This window comes from Solanum pennellii, chromosome 7, assembly GCF_001406875.1.
Source record: "Solanum pennellii chromosome 7, SPENNV200".
Classification (NCBI taxonomy): domain Eukaryota; kingdom Viridiplantae; phylum Streptophyta; class Magnoliopsida; order Solanales; family Solanaceae; genus Solanum; species Solanum pennellii.
This window is the reverse complement of record NC_028643.1, coordinates 7,306,557-7,319,755: the sequence shown is the minus strand read 5'-3', so window position 1 is coordinate 7,319,755 and position 13,199 is coordinate 7,306,557. Positions and strand designations below refer to the sequence as shown.

The window sequence follows — 13,199 nt, the reverse complement described above, 5'->3', positions numbered from 1 at the left end:
GCACAAATAATGTTAGCTCTTTCTCTTCTTCTAAAGTTTATAACACAAATAACATGGTTGTTTGTTTGTTTTTGGATCTTTTAACAAAAATAATGTGTCTTTTTTTTTTTTGCTTTCAGACTTATGAACACTACAAACATGGGGTCTCCTTATTTGGTTTTGAAATCTTTTAACACAAAAATATGTTGGATTTGTCATATTAACAAAAATGATGATCTTAATTTAGCTTCTAAAATAAACTTTTTTTGAATAATAAATTCCAAATCTAAAAATAGCTACTAAAATATTTAATCAAGGTAAAAATGATAATAATAATAATAATAATAATAAAGTGTGCACAGTTTTGTGAAGTTCGATTTTTACTTTTAGAAATAAAATAAGCAATCACACTTGTTTTCGCCCATTTTTTTTAGTTTATTTAATTTTAAATAAATAGTTGATAAAATTTGGTTGTGGTTGGTTGGTGTGGGAGAGATTTTTTTAATAAAGAATTTTTAAAAAATGAGATTTTTTAACAAGGACAAATTTTCTATTTTAATAAGGATCACAAAATTCAAGGAGAGCGGCTTAAGTATCTCATCAAGGTGCAAATAAAATGTGCATAATTCGTGAAGATATTATACAAATGTTTGAACTTTTTGAAAAATTTGCTTTATAGCCAAAAAAGGCTAGAATCATACAATTTGAGATTGGACGGTAAACAAATATATTTAGTAAAATAATTGGAGTATTAATTTTTTCATTTACCTAACGTATTTTAATTTCTTTCTAGACGGACTCGACGTCTATGTCGTATTTTAAAGGCTTTCTAGACAGACTAGACACCAATTTCATACATATAGAGCATAGCTTACTAGGGATCCACATGGATTGAGCTAGACTATCGATGGACTGCATCAATACAATCGCATAGTGTTACATTAAGTTATAACTTATAACTGATTAGACAAATTAATTTAATTGTCAACTTTTTTTTATAATAATTTGATTTTCAGATTGTCCGGCCATTGGGATAACACTCCGAAAGGCTAAATTGATTATATTTTAATTTATTTTCCTATTATTTTCCATTTTAAAAATATTTTAAAAACTAACCGTATTCTTTATCATCCAATTACATTTTAAAAATATATAATTAGCTACTCCTTCTTCACTTCTCTCTTAAATTGCTATAAATTATGAACTTCACAATTTTTTTCTTTTATTAAATTGAATTTTCAATATTTACATGGATAAACTTCCTACCACTTGAAGACGAGCAAAAACATATCTCATATGATGATATTTAAGAAATTAAATGAAGATTTGATTCAATATCTACAATGTGATAAAACACATAAGCATAAATTCACATCGGACTATAGTGAGGATGTCATTTTTTTACCAAGGGCACTTGCTGAAGCATAATCATTCAGTTTTAGATGCAAATTTTTCTTGAAATTTGAAGTTTGAATTAGTTAACGTAAAATGGTAATTTTAGATTCGCAATTTTTCGTAAAATATATATTTCAAAATTAATTGCATTGAACATTAACATTTAACATACTACTATCTCATATATGTTGTACATGTATTGCATAATAACATAATACACAATTTTATAAATAATATCAACATTATTAAACTACATAACCCAAAAAAGCAGTATTGATAAAATGAGGCATACGTCCGACATGAAAGTATTAGAATTGATAAAGTTTTTATTTTTTGAAATTGAAACTAATGGAATTGATAAAGTTTTTTTTCCTGAAAATTTTAATTTCTACTAGAGATGATAATGTTTATAATCAATTATTGTTGGGTTGTCAATGTTTATACCCTCCACATCCTTAGGAACCAATTCAGCTGGAAAATCTTCTCTTAGAATCTGAATTTTGAATTCGATTTTGTCAGAGTTGCACTCTGAGAGTTCAAACACAAGTCCATCCCCCTCTTTTAAATTGTTATCACCCGCAAAATTTTTCTATCCAGTACTAAATTTGTATTTAGTTTTGGCTCCACCATATAACAAGTTCCACTTCTTTCCACCATAAGTAAGAACTGCAGGGGCTCCAGCAAAAGGAATCTCTTTGTTCATTTTCTTGGGGTAAGTACTGTCAAACATTCAAAAACAATTTATAAAAATAAAAGTCAAGAATCAAGAAAAACCCAAAGTGTCCAGCNAAATTAAATTCTCCCCCCACCCACCTGGTATTTTGTAACACTCGGGAAAATGTTAGGTTTAACTAGAGCCTGAACATAAGGATAAATTTAATACAAAAATTTCCCCTATGTTTGTAAACCATCTAATCATTTTATGGGGTTTAGGAGTCAAGGCCTAATAGAGGAGTGCCAAGCAAAAGGAGCAAGCAAAGGCCAAAAGTCAAGGCTGCCCCAAACCTGGAGCTACTGCCTCAAGGCTCCACGACAACCACCACGGATCATGGTCAATACCACGTTCAGTGGAAGGCTTTATGGAGTTTCCTTGGCCAAGAGAAAGGAGCCCCAAGTGTCCTAGACACTGCCCCAACCCTCATGAGTGGACCACGGGTCGTGGTAATCTCCACGACTTGTGAGGTGGGGAATGAGACTCCATTATTTTTTTCGTAGGAAATGGGGACTTTAGGGGAGCTATTGCCCAAAGCACCATTGGCACCATAACGGGCCGTGGTGAACTTGACGAGGGGAATGGGGGATCGTGAACCTTGACTTAGTTTTTGTAGGAATTGGCAAGCTTGAAGAGGCTATTGCCTCAATCCTCACGACAAGCACCACGAGTCGAGATGCTCCATGTGATTCGTGAACCTGGACGAGTTCTTTTAATGAAGGTTAATTTAGCCTTTTACTTTTAAGTACAATTGATGTGGGGTGTTTTGGGTAGTTTAAGGGTAAAATATAAATAGGGTTTTAAGTCTTTTTCATCCATTTACAAGAATCAAACTCAAAAACCAAAAATATTCTCCCAAACCCAATCTTCTCAAATATTTCTCTCTACAAATTTCCTCCATTGAAAAACACCAAAAGGTTCATTTATGTTATTTATCCTATATTATAATGAAATTGACATTGATTAGGGGTTTTATTTCTAAATTTCCCTTGAACCCATGTGTTTTCCCCATGCCCCTAACTTTATAAAAATTATGATGGGTTTCTTTATGAATTATAAATATGTGGGATAATATGTATGCGGATTTAGTAATTAATCTTATTTATATGCTTATAGTAGTAATTCTAAGTGTGATTTAAGATATGATCTATGACCCTTGAAGGGTAAATTGTAAGTGTTGAATCTTTAATTATGGCCTTGAAGGCAATGCATCAAGGTATGACATATGAATGGTTTGATCCACTTGAAAGGTGGAGGTTATTACATTTTTGTGTATGTGTATGAAGTTATGTTACACTTGAATGGTGAAAATCCAATGACTAATGTGTGAGATATGGTATTGTTGAAAGGCTAGTTTCCTTTACTATTAGACATGACTATGGATTAATTGTCTTTGATGATTATATGATGATTTTAAGGTGAAAGGTAGTTCTCACTATGTTGAATCATGAGCTATTTATGAGTTCGGTTGAATGAAGGGTAATGTACTCCTTCACATACGAAATTACAATTCACCTTAACTATGTATAAGTTAGAGAATAATGCTTAGCATCGAGCATATATGACAAATGTGGTAGAGACCTTCCCGCTAGTTTAGGCCGGGTCTTCGACATATGATATAATGAGATGGAAACTGTCCCGCTAGTGGAATCGGCCTAGTTTCTAGAAGCAGTCTTCCTATACCATAACTATGTACCCACATAAGTCTTAGCTAGTGAATCCACATCATAGATATATATGTTTAGTTCTACCTTAGGCAAGTAGAACACCTTCTATCGGTGTGGGGTTGTATGTCACTGGATTCCATGTAGATCTCATTGTCTATGTCGGTTAAGGCGATTCTCCTTCTGTAATAAGATAATGCTTATGACTTGAACCAATGATTTCTTGATAAGTCTACTTCGTAGGAGTGGGGGTATGTGACTTCACTTTTTTCAGTGCACAACTATTCTTTGAAAGAGAATATCAGTGGGTCCATGATGCTATGGTAAGACATGAATGTATATTATACATTGATTGGGTGGTTGTTAGGATATGACTCTTCTTATGTATATGTGATGAACATGGTTATTCACTTATCTATAAGTCTACTTCGTAGGAGTAGGGGTATGTGACTTCACTTTTTTCAGTGAACAAGTATTCTTTGAAAGAGGATATGGGTGGGTCCATGATGCTATGGTACGACGTGAAGGTATGATATACGTTGATTGGGTTGTTGTTAGGATATGACTCTCCTTATGTATATGTGATGAACATGGTTATTCACTTATGTATGATTATGGATTATGATGGGATCTAATGTTGATATGTGTAAGTAAGTTGATTCTAAACGGATACTTAGTATAGTTGGTATTATGGGATGCCAACTATGCATTGCACAAGTTTGCTTTTTGGGTTTCTAAGGTGATGGTCCTACTATGTTATGAAAAATCGTATGAGAATGCTATTATGATTTGTCTTATGTCCTTATGTGCATAAATGATTTTCCAACTTAATAAATTCCTTATTTTCATTAATATTTATTTTAGCATAATTAAGTATTTTTATGCATATTTCCATACTTAGTGCTTTTGTAACAACTCATTCTCTTCTACATCTCCTATGAGTGTATGTTCAGGCCGTTGAGGTGCTCTTAGTCCATTCATGAAGAAAACTTGGGTTGCTACCTCCAAGTTTTGGTGAGTCCTCAATTCTGACTATGGGATGTTACTGATTCTAGTTTTAGTTTACTTTCCTTGTTAAGGACTATATTGTATTTACTTATGATAAGACTTACTATTGATGTAAGGGTGAGTCCTAGCTTTCGTGTTTTTATGTTTAGATGGTATAATGAGACAAGTCTAGATTCCTATTTTTCATATATAAAGAAAGTTTTACTTTTATACTAAACGTTTTTAGTTTTCTGCATTATTCTTATGTCTTATCTAATGATGGTTAAGGGCTTGTATGAGACATCTTCGGAGTCAAGTACGTTGTGTCACTCCTAGGGTGTAGCCCCAGTCGTGACATATTCAATACCAATGAGATTTCAACAATTGAAAGAAGAAAAAGAAGAAATTTTTAGAACTGAAATATCTCTTATTCATAAAAATGAAATTTTAACTAATAAAGCTTGTTGAGGGATAGGAAATCATTTCTCCATCCTGTAACGACCCTCAAAATGAAATAGGGTTATACATAGCCTAACAAGGGCTTAATGAGTTAATAAGGGGTTAAGATAATGAATATTAATATTAGGAGTCAGTTTGTAGAGTTTGAAATTTAAAATGTCTAAGGACGACCAAGAAGTCCGGAAATTAGTCTTGAGCGTGTGCTAGTGTGTCCTTATATGTTGTATGTATTTTTATGTGTTGTTTGGAGTCTAAAATAAGTGGGGATGACCCTAACACCTAGATGACCATATTGAGGGTCTAAAATGTCCTGTTACGGTTCCCCAAGGACCGCCCTAGGGGTCCTTGAGGAGGACCCAACCTTGGGCCAACAAGCTGTCCAAGGCGGCAGCAAATTGTGCATAGATTAAACAAGTACGCGTAGCGTACATGATTTACCAAGGGACAAATTTTGGGTCCACGACACGGAATCTACTGTGCCAAAAATTATTTTGAAAAATCTTGAGGGAAGAACACCGCGACGCGGAATCTACTTGTTCCCCGACGATAATTCCAGAATTTTAAGTTAAGTTTTTACTTGTCTAAAAAGGTCCAATTGATGTAGGGGTATTTTGGGTATTTTGGGGGTGAATTAGATATGGATTTTAGATTATTATACACCCATTACCCTAATCAAAAACCTCACCCTCAATTAGAATCCAAAAATTATAAGCTCTCCATTCTCTCTAAAATTTTCTCTCTAATTAGATCCTCTCCAAGGTTTCAAGCCTAATTTCGTGAGATTTCAGCAATTCATGTTTGGTGATTTCATCCTTGACTCTTCTTGCATTCAAGGATCTAATTTCGAAGGCTTTCCAAAGATGTTCAAAAACATAGAAATTCCTTTTTTTAATTCTAAGCATGTGTTCTTGCATGAAAAAGTTTAAATCAATGTTTTGTGAATTAATTGATGTTAATTGAATGTTTTAAGATCAAAAACTCGATGAACCCATGTATTCCTTAAATTCCTAATTTTGGCTCAAAAGTGGGTGAATTGATCATGGCTTGATCTAAGTGAATTCATGCGTAGATTGTATTGGTCTATTGAATTATGTACAAAATCATGATAGAATTATTTATAACCTGCCTTATAATGATGACATTCATATTTTATGTTGTTGGATCATTGATATGGATTGTTTGTTGGTTTAGTATTGTGTACATGACTATTGGTAAGAGCCTTTGTAAAGTGAATTGGTTGAAAAGACTAAAGAATGGTGATGATTATGATTGGGAGGTGGTGAGTTGACCTAATTCCTCTATTTAGTATAGAATTGATATTTAATTCTATTGATTGGTATGGTCCACTTATGATAGCGGTGTCTATGTGTTATAATTGTTATGAACATGGCCTTGTCGGCATTATTATGTGAAGTAATGTGATCATGTAGAAGATGTTATGGCTTATATGAATATGTAAAGTGAAGGATGATATGATATATGTGTGATTCTTTATAGTGTGAAGTTAATGAGTGAAGTACTCTTGTAATGCCTATATGATCTTTTAATAGAGTTAATAATATGATTCTTCTCCAATTGATCATATATGATGATAAAGGACTAAGAAGTGTACTTATAGAATAATATAGCATCTTCTGTAGTAGACTTATTGTCCCTACATGGTACTTGAATGTTATTGAATACGTCATATGATGATGTTGTGTCTTGATTGATAGACCTAGGTCCCTCTACTTGATATATGAAAGTTATGTGAATGTCAACTTTTTACTTAGTAGGCTTAGGCCCCTTTGTCATGTATGTGAAAGAATGAATGATGGATGAAAGTCTAGGTTCGGTAGACCAAAGATGGTGCCCTTCTAAGGATGACTAAATAGGACCTTGAATAAGAAAAGAAGGTCTAGAGCATAGAACCTTGAATATAGAAAAGAAGGTTAATAGAAGCCTAAAAGTAAAAGACCGTAATGATATCCTTCTTGAGTGGAATGATGACTTAGGGATAGGTTGGCTGGAAGTACATAAATCAATCTCTAAGGAAGTCATAAGAGCTATCCTAATAGTCCTTGGTAGGCAGCCCTAGTTGACCCATCCTTGGAAAGAAAAAGTGTTAAGAGTTGGTACGTCATAGCAATAGTACTAATCTAATAAACTTAGTGAATGATTACTCTATGAGAATAAAGGCAAAACACCGAGTGAATATGCTTGTGGTAGTAGATCTACTTAAGATGATAATAGAGTACAATGAAATCCTTGATATTCCTTAACCATGTGTCAACATGGGATGTGTCTTAGTTCTACCCTTGGCAAGTAGAACACCCTCTTCAGAGTAGGGTAACTTCAAATTATATGCCTAGCTAGTATCTATGTCAGTTAGTGCCTATTCTCATCATGTTGGATGTACACTCTAGTTATTGGATAGGTTCCACAACATGTAGGTAGTGGAATGGGACACTATCTACACATGGCACGAGTAGGCTTTGAAGATGCTAGAATGGGTTCCCTAGGTCTTTTATACTACCATTATGTGAAGTCCTATAATTGTTTGATTGTATCTTAAATGGATTAATGAATATGGTTGACTTAGGCCTCATTTGCTTGAACTTAATGGAGGTCTGAATCTTAATCATTGAAATTCAGCCTATAAGTACGTTTGGTTTTTAGGTCTGAATCTGAATTATTCAGATTCAGCCCATTAAGTTTATTTATTTTATTTTTTAAAAAGCCTCTTAATGGGTCTGAAGAGGTCTGAATGACCCATATCCGTAGGAGACTCTTAACAACATTCAGACTCATTTAAAAAGTTATCAAATAATAAATCATCGCTTCTCTGCTTTAAGCGTGCCTTTTTATCTCATAACTAAAAACTTTCTTGCTCTCTTTTCTCAATCAAACACCATTTTTTCCCTCTTTAACTAGTAATTTTTCATAAATTCGTTCAAGTGTTTTTTTTGAATTAATAATTTTCTTGTATTGACTGTGTCAAGAACGCTATCGGTATATTGACATTTATCAAGGTTTTTGAATGAAAAAAATTGTACTTCCAAATCATGATTATTAAAACTTCTTAAAAAATTTCTAATCAAAAGTGATATATTTTGTTGAAATTAAATTTTTATGACATTTTATTAATTTAATGTTAATTTAACAATACACATTCAGATATTGAAAACAAATAGTATTAATTATTTAGTGTTTAGATCTAGAGATCACATCTTAATATTCAGATGTATTCAGATCATAACACCTGAATCTTAATGCAAATCTTAATATTCATACGTGTATTCAGATTCAGACCTCTTAATTTTAATGGAAACAAATGAAGCCTTAGTTAATGCATGTTGAATAAAAAGGGTCATCTTACCTAAGGTAGCTTTGAGGATTTCTGAAGTAGGCTTGAAGAGGGTGTATGGGTGGTCTCTTCATGTATTACTTATGTGAGTCTTAGAGTAACCTTAGGTGGGAAGTCTAAATGATGAAACAAGAATAAACTTACTTTGGGAAGTTTGGAGACTCACTTAGGTGGGAGTGAAGGGGTTGTATGAGCGGTCTCTTCATATCTTATTTAGGCGTGTCTTAGGGTACTATTGGTAGAAGGTTTAAATGCTTATGTATATGATTATGGTTTTCTCATATGAGTTACTTGAAGGTGATTCTTATACTTGTTTTATGAGGTTTCTATCAAAAGAGCATGAAAAGTATGTTATAAAGTAAATGCCCGTTTTTAGCATGGTTTTCTAGGATGTTCACCATACTTAGTGCATTCAATGTGCTAATTCTATATGTTGTTCTATTTCTACAAGTGTAGTGGCAAGTGAGGAGTCTCTTAGAAGCAAAGCGTGGAAATAACATTCTCTCAAGAAGACTTGGTATGTCCTCATATGATTCGAGAACATAGTTAAGTTTTAGTTTCCTTTCAAAAAGACTTTGTAATAGACTATAGTTACTTTTAAAATTGATGTAAGGGTTGTGACCCAAGATATTTTATGTGTCTAAGATGTCCATGATGAGACTTAGTTCTTTCTTATGATTCTATAAAGATTTGAACTATTGTTGTGAAAAGTTTTAATTCATCACTACTTTTCATATATATATGCGATGAACGACGTCTAAGGGTTTGTATAAGACATCTGAGAGGTCAATATGCCGTGTGGCGACTTAAAGTTGCTCCTACTTCTAGGGTATACTCTCGAGTCTTTACACATCCAATACCCATAGTCCCACTAAATACATATCCATTCCAAAAAACCCAACACTAGTTTAGGAAGCGTCCTGACAAAGATGATTTTGTATCACCACAAAACCTCTAGTTAAGGATGAGAATCACCACTACAAAGCATAATTTGTGAATAATAACAAAAAGAGGGAGTTTTATATAAAAATAGGAGGGAGGAAATGAGAGTTACCAAACTTGGCACTACTCTTAGTAAGAACCGTACCGTCATAGGGTTTATAAGAAAGTGGAAAAATTTCATCATTGTTGATTTCTGTACTTCCAGTTCTTTCATTCATGATGAATTCACCTATTTGGTTTGAAACTTGTTCAGAAGATGATCTACCCTAAAAAATAATAATGACAAGAGCGGATAAGTTTTATAATCAACAACGAGGGTTTGAGAGAAAGATAAGTAGAAACACATAATTTTATTAAGAGTGATTGGGATATATCTCCAGCTGATGGCCCTTGAATTATAGCAGGAGCAACCTCAATTGCCGTACCCAGGCGCCGGTCTCTAGAAGCTTTTGTCAAATGATCATATAAATGGAGCTCTTGTTCTGATTTGGTTCAGTTTATCAAGAGTACATAAAAACCTTTGAACTTTCAAAAGCGGATGATTTAAGATTTAATGGGTGTAATTAGGGTTTCAGTGTTTTTAAACATTAACTCAAAATTACTTTTTAAGTTAAATAATTAGTCCTATTTACTAGTTTATATAATATGGTACTTTGTTTCAAAAAGAGGTGGTGCATTCGAGATTGTTTTGACTTAAAGATTTACAAAATTAAATTACATAACTATTTTTCAAGACTATTTTTGAATTTTAACAAAAATAATGTGGGATCATTTTGTCTGCTTTTGAAAAAGCTTTTAGCATAAATAATGGGGGGTTTATATTTACTTTTAAAGTTTCTAAGCTATGTGAATTGATTGTACATCTTTAACGAAATTATAATTTAATAACTCCTAACCTTTTAAGTAGTATTTAAGAATCGTTGGGAAAAGGAAAATATCATACATTGTAAATATAAAAAAAATTGTGGTCTAAAAATCTATTTTTCATCAATCGAAACCCGTTTATATCACATAAAATCTCTCTCTCTCTCTCTCTCTATCTATCTATCTATCTATCTATCTATCTATATATATATATATATATATATAATGTATTATATGATGTATTAGCAAATATTTGAAATTTTTATTAATTACATTTTTAATCATTAATTCTTCAAATCAATCTACGTTACTAATTTTTGTATTTGCTTTATCTTAACTATCACTACTTGTGTTTCACTCTGTTTAGTAAATTTTGTAATTATTTTTATTTCTGGTTGGAAAATACGCCAACCTATATATACTACTTTTTTGTTCTTAGTTCTGACTCATATTACCATATAATACCATAGTCATTCCAACAACCAATCTACATTTTTAGCTATTCTTCATTTGTCTCATAATTATTATTTTTTTGCTATGATATAATATTATTTACCTTATTTTTGCTTTTAAGTAATTTATTGATGTATTATATTTGAATGATAATAATTTGTTTAAATGTTCTTTCTTTATTACTCCAATTTAGAGAAATAGGATTTTAGTGTACGAACAAAGGGCAAAATAGTAATTTTAAGTTTACTCCATCTTTTAATCATTCCAGAAACTGATAAATTTCTCTATAATTTCTAGAAGCAATCAGTCCACGTCCTCTGTGCACCTCTTCCTCTTTCGAGGGTAATTTTCCTGGGATTCCTTGAGACCAATATGTCTACTACATGTTTTATATGCATGTCAGCAGTTGTTCCTGTTTTCGACATGCATTTTGCATTTTTGATGTATTTTGTTTGAATTAACAACTAATTTGAGTCAGATAATTGCACCTAATGTATTTAATAATATGTTTCTCAGAGATGGAATCAAAAATTTTGTATTCTGTTGATTTTGAATGAAACATGTAAAACAATTAAAGTGTTTATGAGCTTTTAAATAGTCAAGTAAATCCATTATACACATGTAAAGATGTATAATCTTTTAAATATATTTGGAATCTACAATGATGCTTGAAAATAAAGATTACTTTATATTACCCTCTCTTATGCTAAGACCACAGAAGAAAAATAGAACAACACTTAAAGTACGAATAACCGGTTGAAGTAATAACATGTTTTTGACGCTTTTTTTAATTATACTATCACTTCAAAAAAAAATGTACTCCAATGCCAGATCTAGATGGATGTAAAAACAAGTGATAGCAGAATACTTTGAATAAAATACTATTTCTCGATTTTCAACTAATTTGACTTTTTCAGGTATGCGTATGTTGTGTTCTTCATATATAAGTCAGTGATGCACCTACCTTTTTTTTAATCCAAAAATACAAGAAATGACTTACTTTTGTTCAAAAAGCTTATGGGAATGTGGTGCCTTAAATTTCTGAAAATTATCTACTTGAGAGGTTTCATTTAAGCTATCATACTTAGCACTTGGTTTGTACTGGATCTGGTGATACTAGAATACGGATTCTCAAATGACCTGACAACCTACTTATGAGATATGAGTATCCAATATCTATTCGTTGGGCAAGTTTTCTTGATTGCCTCTTTCCCATCTTAGTCTGTAATCTTGAGCTTAAAGTTATCTAATACTCATATTTTTAGATTCTAATTGAGGATTCTCAATAGTTCTTGAGATTCTTTTTTGCTAATTTAGGAGAATGACACCATATATATATATATATATATATATATATATATATATATAGGGCGGTACTGGAAGGAGAGCTCTAAACAACAAAAATTATCTATCTGTGACCTATATATCATTGATTTGAGAATGAAAGAAGTCTCTTATGCTTGCACTAGGGTAGACTATTTATTCTANTTCTCTTATTTTTAATATATATTACTCGTTGTTGCTTCCCTTCTTTATCTCTTGCTCTTTTGCTAACATATTTTTCTAGCAGTTCTGTTTAAGAAACATCTCTTTTGAGCCGAGGGTCTATAGGAAATAATCTCTATTGCAACTCATAATATTAAAAATACTCAAAATTGTCCTTTTCAACTGATGGAAAAAAGATTTTTTTCACAGAAAAACTGAAGCAATAAGAAATAAATAACGCAGGTATCATTACAGATCATCATACATATGTGATTAACCAAATCGATCGATTAAAAAGGCGAAGAGAGAGTGCATGAACCTACATCAATTAAATAAGGGGAAAGGAAACAGAAGAGAGATGGATTTGCAAAATCAAAAAAAAGAATACCTAGTGATAGAGTAGGAACAGAGACAAGGAGAGTACATAGGTTACCTGGTAAGGACGAGAGAGACGAGTTCGCTCCATGTGTGATGAGGAAGAGAGGTTTGCCCTAATTCATATGGGTGAATTTGGAGGATGAGGAAGAGAGGTTTGCCCTAATCTGTGTGGGTAAATTTGTTGGTAGAGGGATATTACCGAGAAATAAACTTTATGAATAATACATATTAATTAAAAATTATATAATAGAATTAACTTTTAATCGCTAGTATTTATATTTTTCTTCCTGGCAAATTCCCAAATGCCGGTAATTCTCGAATGTAGGGAGCATTTAGTGGCAATTAATTCATTGCCTCTAAACTAGTGTCCCTAAATGTTGTTTTTGTATTAGTGTGCAAACCATAGTAAATTTATAAAATTGACAAGTATCTTACATTTTTGGAGTGTTATTTGGATGTGTTATATTATTATTTGCTAGCGGGTTGTGCCATTTAAGCATTCAGGTCTCTTTTTGTGCTTTTTGCTAGATAAAGA

General features: G+C 32.2%; 1 pseudogene; it reads right to left on the bottom strand.

Moving 5' to 3' along the window:
- Positions 1 to 1,765: 1,765 nt before the first annotated feature.
- LOC114077938 lies at positions 1,766 to 12,752 on the bottom strand (annotated as a pseudogene).
- Between the last annotated feature and the right edge of the window lie 447 nt (positions 12,753 to 13,199).